An 11,104-nucleotide genomic window follows, 5' to 3' on the forward strand; every position below is an offset into this window, starting at 1 on the left:
GAATATAAAAGATAGTGAAAGGGAATAAAGGGGAAAGGAGAGAAAATGAATAGGAAATATCAGAGAGGGAGACAGAACATGAGAAACTCCTAACTCTGGGAAATGAACAAGGGGTGGTGGAAGGGGAGGTGGGCGGGGTGTGGGGGTGACTGGGTGACAGGCACTGAGGGGGGCACTTGATGGGATGAGCACTGGGTGTTATTCTATATGTTGGAAAATTGAACTCCAATAAAAAAATTAATTGAGGTGGTGTGTGTGCCTGCGTGCTGTGAGTGTGGGTGCACATGTGTGTGTGTATGTGTGTGTGTATGTAGGAGTGGGTGGAGGGTAGAAGAGAAGTGGTTAATCTTTATGACCATATATTTTGTGCCACTTCTTTGCAACATTCCACAGAGAAGATGTTATCTCTCAAGTTTTATGGGTAAAAGTAACCAAAGCTCAGAGGAGCCAAAGATTCGGTTCTTAAGTTTGAGTGACAGAGCTGGGGCTGGATCCCAGGCGCCAAACCTGGGTTCTTTCCACCAAATAGCTACACAGATATTTAAGAGAGTCTGTCTCTCCAATTCAGCCCTGTGTATTCTCTGATCTGTCTCATTGTCCACACGCTCTTGCTTCAGTCATGGTAGGACTTTATGTCAGGTATATTCTCAGGCAGAGTAGCTCATGCCCTGAACCTAGACTTTGTCAGCCTCGGCACTAGTGACATTTGGGGCTGGGGAATTCTTTGCCGTGTGGGCTGTCCGGTGCATCATAGGATGTTTAGCACCATCCCTGACCTCTGCCCACCTGTTGCCAGTAGCACCTGCTCCTTGAGATGTAACAATTAGAAATGTCTCCAAACATTGCCAAATGTTTCTGGGAGGAGAAGGAGGTACCAATCGTGCCGGCAGAGGAGCACCGATCTAAATGAGGAAGGGTTGCCCCCATTATGCAACCATGGGTTTCATTGTGTTTTCCATGCAAGCCTAGGACCCTGCCCCATCCCTAATTCAGCACGTGAGGGTGCTCCCGAGTGCTAAGTGCAGGCCCATTCTGGGTGCTTCACCATGAAATTCTGCCCCAGCCTGTCTCCCATTCCTCCCAGTGGCTCTCCCAGCCCCAGAAAAGGAAAAGTGAACATTGCAGTCAGTCAGTGCCACAAGCAGGATTCAAGAGTGACTAGGATATGCTGTGGTTGGAGACCAGGGACGGTGGTTCTGTGAGAGAGGCCATCCTGTCCACTCTTTCAGACAGAACTGTGTACACAGAAGCTGATTCCCATGGACAATGTGCTGTGGACATGAGCGATGCACAAGATTTGACCCGTGTGAGAGCTGCTGCCATGGAAGTCCTTCATGCCTGCCATGCTGAATGAAAGCTGGTTTAATTGGAATGAACTGGATGGCTAGGAAGATCTTGCACACTGAGCCCAGGGCTGTGGGGCCTGCCCCTGTCTGTGACATGGATATCTGTGTAGCTTGAGCCAGTCCTAGGCCTCAGTTTGCCCCTGTGCATTGTGAATGGGCTGAACAAGTGCTTCCCAGGGCATCCCAACTCTGTCGTGAGCTGTCCAGCACTGTCCTCACCAGACAGGGAGCAGACTTTGATGAAGGAGACAGCCCACTCTTTTCGATGTGTGCCACGCCCGTGTGTGTGTGTGTGTGTGTGTGTGTGTGTGTGTGTTTGTGTGTGTCTGTGAAGGAGAGCTCTGAGTACTTGGTTTCCCCTCAAGACATGCCCAGCAGGAAATTATGCTGTGCCAGGCTTTGGAGGAGATTCAGGATGGAAGAGAACAAAGAGCTCTGACACCTACAGCCCCAGGTGGCCATGTGTCAGCCTGTGAGAGCCAGGAAAGGAAGGGAAGTCTTTACCTTTGTGGCTGCATCCTACAGGTATGACACCTCAGCTTGTCCCAGGGACAGAGCCTTGCTTGTGGGCTGGTCACTACTGATCTCTGGAGTTAGCAGGCAGCTGAGAAGAGGACAGGAACACAAGGTGGTCCAGAGCCCCATGCACACGTACAGCCTCTCTGGAGCAGTTTGCATAGGAAACAGAATACATGAAAGGCCCACGGAACTCAGGAACTCCAGCTTTGGGAAGAAATTCCAAAGGATCAATGAGAGCAGAAGGCCAGTATCTCTCAATAAAGGCATTCATCACAGCCATATTTATGAATGAATATGGGAAACAAAATACCTACTAATAAATGGCTGACGATGCCATTTCATATAATGAAATATTAGACTTTAAGTTATGCTTATAATTGTATACCGTTACACTACAATAAAGGAGGAAGAATACTTGTGTACACACTCTTATACTCAAATTAGATGGTCTTGACTGAGCCACCCAGACACCCCAATATTATCAAATTATCTAATACAATGGGCAAAAATTACTTTGTGTTCAGGGGGGAGATTCTCAGTATAGTAATTTCTCATTAGAAGCATTTTGCTTGGGATGCCTGGGTAGCTCAGCGGTTGGGTGTATGCCTTTGGCTCAGGGTGAGTACCCAGTTCAAGGATCGAGTCCCACATCAGGCTCCCTGATGGGGAGGAGCCTGCTTCTCTCTCTGTCTATGTCTCTGCCTCTCTGTGTCTTTCATGAGTAAATAAATAAAATCTTAAAAAAAAAAAAAGAAGCATTTTGCTTGGCAAAGGTTCGGTTCCTGCCCTGCCAACACCTCCAACTGTGGTTTGCAGCCGAAGATGGCCTTTCTGACATATGGTCACAAGGTCAATAGCAGGCTCAGCTATATCACGATGCCTAGGTCACTCACCTCACTTCAGCTCATCGTGTGGCCATTTTCTCATCTTGTTTCTTCAAAGAAGAAGGGAGGGTGCAGTACAATAAGATACTTAGGGAGTCACATGCACATAACTGTCATTACAGTATATTGTCATAACTCATCTATATATTGGTTGTTGATCTCTCACTGTGTCAGATTTAGATATTAAACTTGATCCTAGGTATGTATGTATAGGAAGAAACAGGATACACAGAGTTCAGGATTCTCTGTGGTTTCAGGCATCTATTGGGAGTCTTGGACTGTTTACCCCATGAAAGAGGGGTAGGAAGAAAGTGAGGGAAATAGAACTAGCCACAGACTGGGAGTCACAGACAATGATAGGTCCCAACTTGCTGTCTGCTCACCCTCTGACCCTGAGCAAGGCTCAGTCTTCTGGGAAATCTCAGCAAGAAATCAGGCTGCTTTCCTCCCAAGGGTCTGGGCTCCTCCCAGGGAGGATGGAACAGCAGTGTCAGGGCAGGGGCTTGGTCACTAGTGAGCTCTGTAGAGCATGAGGGACTGCTTCGGTTTACCTTAGCTGTTCCTCTCTGCTCCAGCAAGCTGCTCACGGTCAGTTGCAGCTGGAAGGTTCTTGGAGCAGAGGCAGGGTGAGGAGGCAAGTCTATCTTTGGAAAATGCTCTTCAGAAGTCATGGCCACCATCCCTGTCCCCACCACAGCCCAGAGCTCCCTACCTGCATCCTGCTTGCAGCCACTTCTCTGGGTCTTCTGATACCGGACACAATTCTCAGCTTCTCACTGTGCCCTGGGCCAGGCCCCGGATGCCACAGAAAGACCCCGGACACTCCCCTGCTGGACTTCCTTTGCCCCTGAGATCCTCTTTCTTCTTCTCTGCTGACATCCTTGTGGGAACTTTAGCCTCTGCTGCTGTTTCCTTCGCATCCTTCCTCCTAGCTGTGCAGGCTGACTAGGTGCCTCAGCTACAGACTCTTCCTGGACAGGACCTGTCATCCTGATCTGAAGCCCAGCGATCCCAAGGGTACCTTTTCCCCAGCAGCGAAAGGATTCCCCAAGCAGCAGCTGTGATCTCTTACAGGGACTCTGTTAGTCCCAGAAGCAATCTAAAGTTTGGAATGTCAAACGTGCATAGGGTACAGGCCTTAAGCATACCTGGGGCCTCCAATTAAAGGTAACAACTGGGACACAGTCAACTGGGAGAAGGTCAACTGGAGAAGAACATACAGCAGATGCCACTGTCTTCTGAGCTTTCCCTTTGGTCCCAGACCAGCCAGTGCTCCATTCAGAGACAAAATACATTGTCCCATGTGAGTCCTAGGCATCCAGAACGGGGAGACAGGAGAAATATCTAACTACAGCAGCAGCAGAATTGACTATGTTCATTGAGGCCCTCCCATGTGCCTGTCACTGGGACAAACACTTTGTAACCATTAATTTAACATTTTCTCTACTTCCTCACCAGTATATGTTATTTCTTGTCTTTTTTAATGTAGGCATTCTGACCATTGTGAGGTGCAGAATGTCATATCCAGAAAAACGTTGTTGAGGCCAATGTGCAAGAATTTGTTGCCTATGTTGTCTTTTAGGAGTTTTATGGTCGAGTCTTTCCTTTCAATCTTTAATCCATTTTTATTTCACTTTTGTGTATGATATAAAAATTAGTCCAATTTCATTCTTTTGCATATAGCTCTCCAGCTTTCTCCACACCATTTATTGAAGAGACTATCTTTTCCAGATTGGTTTATTCAAATTCAATTAACTAACATATAATGAATGTATTATTGGTTTCAAAAGTAGAGGTCAGTGATCCATCAGTCTTTTATAACACCCTGTGTTCATTATATCACATGCCCTCCTTAATGTCCATCACCCAGGTACCCCGTCTCCACACCTCTCTCCCCTGCACCGACCCTCAGTTTGTTTTCTATGATTAAGAGTCTCTTATGGTTTGTCTCCCTCTCTGATTTTGTCCTGTTTCATTTTTTCTTCTCTTCCCCTATGATCCTCTGTCTTGTTTCTTAAATTCCACCTGTAAGTGAGATCATATGATACTTGTCTTTCTCTGATTAACTTATTTTGATTAGTATGATATCCTCTAGTCCCATCTGCATTGCTGAAAATGGTAAGATTTCATTTTTCGATGGCCAATTAGTATTCCGCTGTATATACATACCACTTTCTTTATCCATTATTTGTTGATGGACATCTGTGCTGTTTCCATAGTTTGGCTATTGTGGATATTGTTGCTATGAACAGCGGGTATAGTTGCTCCTTTGGATTACTACACTTGATTCTTTGAGGTAAATCCCTAGTAGTGCATTTGCTGGGTCATAGAGTAGCCCTAGTTTTAACTTTCTGAGGAACCTCCATATTGTTTTCCAAAGTAGCTGCACCAGTTTGTCTTCTGGCCAAAATGAGATAGTTCCGTTTGCTCTGCCTCTCGCCAACCTCTGTTGTTTCCTGAATTGTTAATTTAGCCATTCTGACTGCAGTGAGGGGGTATCTCATTAGGGTTTTGATCTCTATTTGCCAGATGCCGGGTGATGTGGAGCATTTTCTCATGTGTCCGTTGGCCATTTGTATGTCTGCTTTGGAGAAATATCTGTTCCTGTCTTCTACTCGTTTCTTGACTGGATTGTTTGTTTTTTGGGTGTTGAGTTTGGTAAATTCTTTGTAGACCTTAGATACTGCCCGTTATCTGATAAGACATTGACAAACATCATCTCCCCCCAGTGGCAGGTTGTCTTTTGGTTTTGTTTACTGTTTCCTTTGCTGAGCAAAAGCTTTTTATCTTGATGAAGTCCTAGTAGTTCATTTTTGCCTTTGTTTCCCTTGCCTTTGGAGACGTGTCTGCAAGAAGTAGCTCTACTGAGGTCAAAAGGTTGCTGGCCTTGTTCTTTTCTAGAAATCTGGCCATCTCTAGCCACATCTATCTATGGAACAAGTTTTGTTTGGCCCTCGTAATGCTTATCTTGATACGATTAAAGAATTTGGGGAGGGCAGTCAGCTCAACTCCACAAGCACCAGAGGTAAGCAGTGAACCTGGAGCTGGGACAGCTATTCTTCATCCCCTCCCCCACTCCTACATTTCTTCCTGGCAGCAGTTGTCTGGGGTCCAAGAAGATTACCTGTTGGAAGAGGCAGTCAGCTCCTGCATCACACCTGGTCCTTTCCCTCAGTCCAGCATCTGAAATGTTCTGATTCAACATGTTTGGGTGATTACTTTCTTGACTTGTTGTGATCATCTGTGATGTTGATTTGGTCGTGCTAGTAAAAGCTTTCAATGGATACTGTAATATCTTGAAGATTTTAGGGATCATCCTAACCTGAGGTAAATGGTCACTAGTTGTAATGAGGTGGAAAATGATCAACACATACGCAGAGCTCTGAAAGCCTCCTTTGGACAGTGGTCTGTTCTAGACAATTTGGATACCGCAAAAACACGGGCTGAGTTGAAGGCTGGTTTTCTTTGCTTCTGAGACCTTTAGGTCAGGGAGCCCTCATGTTTGCCTCCAAGCTCTGAGTTTGGACCTTCCTTCCCTAGTAACAGAAGGGGCCTGCTCTAAGGTTGGGAAAGTGGATGGAGCATGGCTCATGCCAACCTATTGGCAAGAGGGAAGAAAGGCTTTGAATGAGGGTATTTGGGTGGAGGGTAGTTAAATGTCCTGAGGCTTACTTTCAGGGCTTTTCCTTCTTCAAATTGAACATATCTTATTATTTCTCCTGTTGCTGTATGATCATTATAAGTGGGTAATATTCCTATAGGTCTCTTATAGTTCTTTATATATTTTCCCCTAGGTCGTGTAAAGTGTTTTGTGACTGCTGTGAATTATATAAAATCACTCTAGTGTACTTTCTTACTACTTCTTGTAGTTTTGGCATTCGATTAAAACTTTTTCTAGTCAAACAACATTTGTGAATAGTTTTCTTCTTTTTCTTCATCTCAATATTTATTTTCTTTATCTTCCTGATCTCAATTATTATCTGGACTCTGCAGATGTCATAGACATTGTAAGCGGGTGTCCTAATCCAAGTTGTAGGCATGCTGCTTGCTGATGTTCTGATAGTTTATTGCAAGTCAATGATGGCTTCCTCTATTTACGTCTGCCTCTTTATTATTTTTGTATATTTTTTATTGGAGTTCGATTTTCCAACATATTTACGCAGTCCTTATCCCGTCAAGTGCCCCCCTCAGTCCACATCACCCAGTCACCCCATCCGCCTGCCCTCTTCCCCTTCCACTACCGCTTGTTCATTTCCCAGAGTTAGTAGTCTCTTATATTTTGTCACCCTCTCTGATATTTCCCACGTATTTTCTCTCCTTTTCCCTATCATCCCTTTCACTTTTTTTATATTCCCCAAATTAATGAAACCATATAATGTTTGTCCTTCTCCAATTGACTTACTTCACTCTGCATAATACCTTCCAGTTCAATCCACATTGAAGCAAATGGTGGGTATTCATCATTTCTAAGGTTGAGTAATATTCCATTGTACATATAGACCACATCTTCTTTATCCATTCTTCTTTCAGTGGACACTGATTCTCCTTCCACAGTTTGGCTATTGTGGACATTGCTGCTATTAACATTTAGCGCAGGTGTCTTGGCCTTTCACTGCATCTGTATCTTTGGGGTAAATGCCCAGCATTGCAATTGTTGGGTCGTAGGGCAGCTGTATTTTTAACTCTTTGAGGTACCTCCATACAGTTTTCCAGAGTGGCTGTCCAAGTTCACATTCCCACCAACAGAGCAAGAGGGTTCCCCTTTTTCCACATCCTCTCCATGTTTGTTGTTTCCTGTCTTGTTAATTTTCACCATTCTGACTGGTGTGAGGTGGTATCTCATTGTGGTTTTGATTTGTATTTTCCTGATGGCAAGTGATGTGGAGCATTTCCTCATGTGTTTGTTGGCCATGTGTATGTCTTCTTTGGTGAAATTTCTGTTCATGTCATTTGAACATTTCATGATTGGATTGTTTGTTTCTTTTCTGTTGAGTTTAATAAATCTTTATAGATCTTGGATACTAGCCCTTTATCTGATATGTCATTTGCAAATTCTCCCATTCTGTAGGTTGTCTTTGGTTTTGTTGACTGTTTCTTGTGCTGTGCAGAACCTTTTATCTTGATTACGTCCAATAATTCATTTTTGCTTTTGTGTCCCTTGCCTTCATAGATGTATCTTGTAAGAAGTTGCTGTGGCCAAGTTTAAAAAGGGTGTGGCCTGTGTTCTCCTCTAGGATTCTGATGGATTCTTGTCTCACATTTAGGTCTTTCATCCATTTTGAGTGTATCTTTGTGTATGGTGTAAGAGAATGGTCTAGTTTCATTCTTCTGCACGTGGCTGTCCTATTATCCCAGCACCATTTATTGAAGAGACTGTCCTTTTTCCAGTGGATAGTCTTTCCTGCTTTGTCGAAGATTACTTGACCATACAGTTGAGGGCCCATTTCTGGGTTCTCTATTCTGTACCATTGATTTATATGTCTGTTTTTATGCCAGTGCCACACTGGCTTGTTCACAGCTTTGCAGTGCAACTTGAGATCCGGCATTGTGATGCCCCCGGCTCTGGTTTTCTTTTTCATTATTCCCCTGGCTCTTTGGGGTCTTTTCTGATTCCACACAAATCTTAAGATGATTTGTTCCAACTCTCAGATGAAAGTCCATGGTATTTTGATAGGGATAGCACTGAATGTGTAAATTGCCCTGGGTAGCATAGACATTTTCACAATATTAATTCTTCCAATTCATGATCATGGAATGTTTTTCCATCTCTTTGTGTCTTCCTCAAATCTTTTGAAGTGTTCTGTAGTTTTTAGGGTATAGATCCCTTACCTCTTTGGTTAGGTTTATTCCTAGGTATCTTATCTTATGCTTTTGGGTGCAGTTGTAAATGAGATTGACTCCTTAATTTCACTTTCTTCAGTCTCATTGTTAGTGTATAGAAATGCCACTGATTTCTGGGCATTGATTTTGTATCCTGCCACATGGCCGAATTCCTGTATGAGTTCTCGCAATCTTGGTGTGGAGTCTTTTGGATTTTCTATGTACAGTATCATGTCATCTGTGAAGAGGGAGAGCTTGACTTCTTCTTTGCCAATTTGAATGCCTTTTATTTCTTTTTGTTGTCTGATTGCTGAGGCTACGACTTCTTGTACTATGTTGAATAGCAGTAGTTAGAGAATCCCTGTCGTGTTCCCGATCTTAGGGGAAAGGTTCTCGGTTTCCCCATTAGGAATGATATTTGCTGTGGGCTTTTCGTAGATGGCTTCTAAGATGCTGAGGAATGTTCCCTCTATCTCTACACTCTGAAGAATTTTGATCATGAACGGATGCTGTATTTTGTCACATGCTTTCTCTGTGTCTATTGAGATGATCATATGGTTCTTGTTCTTTCTATTGTTGATGTGATCTATCATGTTGATTGTTTTATGAGTGTTGAACCAACCTTGCATCCCGGGGATAATTCTCACTTGGTCATGGTGAATAATCTTCTTACTGTACTGTTGGATCCTATTGTCTAGTACCTTGCTGAAAAATTTTGCATCTGTGTTCATCAGGGATATTGGTCTATAATTCTCCTTTTTTGGTGGGGTCTTTGACTGGTTTTGGAATTAAGGTGATGCTGGCCTCATAAAATGAGTTTGGAAGTATTCCATCCCTTTCTATCTTTCCGAACAGCTTTAGTAGAATAGGTATGGTTTCTTCTTTAAACGTTTGATAGAATTCCCCTGGGAAGCCATCTGCCTTGGACTTTTGTGTCTTGGGAGGTTTTTGATGACTGCTTCAATTTCCTCCCTGGTTATTGGCCTGTTCAGGTGTTCTATTTCTTCCTGTTCCAGATTTGGTAATTTATGGTTTTCCAGAAATGCATCCATTTCTCCTAGATTGCCTAATTTATCAGCGTATAACTGCTCATAATATGTTTTTATTTTTATTTTTTTATTTTTATTTTTTTAAATTTTTTATTTATTTATGATAGTCACACACAGAGAGAGAGAGAGGCAGAGACATAGGCAGAGGGAGAAGCAGGCTCCATGCACCGGGAGCCCTACGTGGGATTCGATCCCGGGTCTCCAGGATCACGCCCTGGGCCAAAGGCAGGCGCCAAACCGCTGCACCACCCAGGGATCCCTCATAATATGTTTTTAATATCGTTTGTATTTCCTTGGTATTGGTTGTGATCTCTCCTTTTTAATTCATGATTTTATTAATTTGAGTCTTTTTCTTTTCTTTTCAATAAGGCTGGCTAATGGTTTATTTACCTTATTAATTCTATCAAAGAACCAACTCTTGGTTTTGTTGACCTGTTCTACAGTTCTTCTGGTCTCTATTTTATTGAGTTCTGCTCGAATCTTTATTAACTCTCTTCTTCTGCTTGGTGTAGGTTTTATTTCCTGTTCTTTCTCCAGTTCCTTTAGGTGCGAGGTGAGCTTGTGTATTTGAGTATTTTCCAAATTTTTGAGGGATGCTGGTATTGCAATGTATTTCCCTCTTAGGACTGCTTTTGCTGTACCCCAAAGATTTTGAACGGTTGTAGCTTCATTTTCATTACTTTCCATGAATCTTTTTAATTCTTCTCTAATTTTCTGGTTGACCCATTGATCCTATAGCAGGATGCTCTTTAACCTCCACGTGTTTTGAGTTTTTTCCAAATTTCTTCTTGCAATTGAGTTCTAGTTTCAAAGAATTGTGGTCTGAAAATATGCAGGGGACTATGCGTATCTTTTCATATTGGTTGAGACCTGATCTGTGACCCAGTATGTGGTCTTTCTGGAGAAAGTTCCATGTGCACTTGAGAAGAATGTGTATTCAGTTGCGTTCAGATTCAAAGTTCTGTATATATCTGTGAAATCCATCTGGTCCAGTGTACCATTTAAAGCTCTCGTTTCTTTGGTGATGCTGTGCTTAGAAGATCTGTCATTTGCACAAAGAGCCGTGTTGAAGTCTCCTACTACTAGTGTATTATTATCTAAGTATGTCTTTACTTTGGTTATTAATTTTTTGATGTACTTGGCAGCTCCCACATTAGGGGGATAAATATTCATGATTGCTAGGTCTTCTTGTTGGATAGACCCTTTAAGTATGACATAGTGTCCCTCTTCATCTCTTACTACAGTCTTTGGGATAAATTTTAATTTATCTGATATGAGGATTGCTACCTCAGTTTTCTTTTGAGGACCATTTGAATGGTCAATGGTTCTCCAACCTTTCATTTTCAGGCTGGAGGTGTCCTTAGGTCTAAAATGAGTCTCTTGTAGATAGCAAATAGATGGGTCTTGCTTTTTTATCCAGTCCGAAACCCTGCATCTTTACTATTGAAATATATGAATTTAGTGTCATCATAATACCTATTCAGTC

This window comes from Canis lupus, chromosome 11, assembly GCF_003254725.2.
Source record: "Canis lupus dingo isolate Sandy chromosome 11, ASM325472v2, whole genome shotgun sequence".
NCBI lineage: Eukaryota > Metazoa > Chordata > Mammalia > Carnivora > Canidae > Canis > Canis lupus.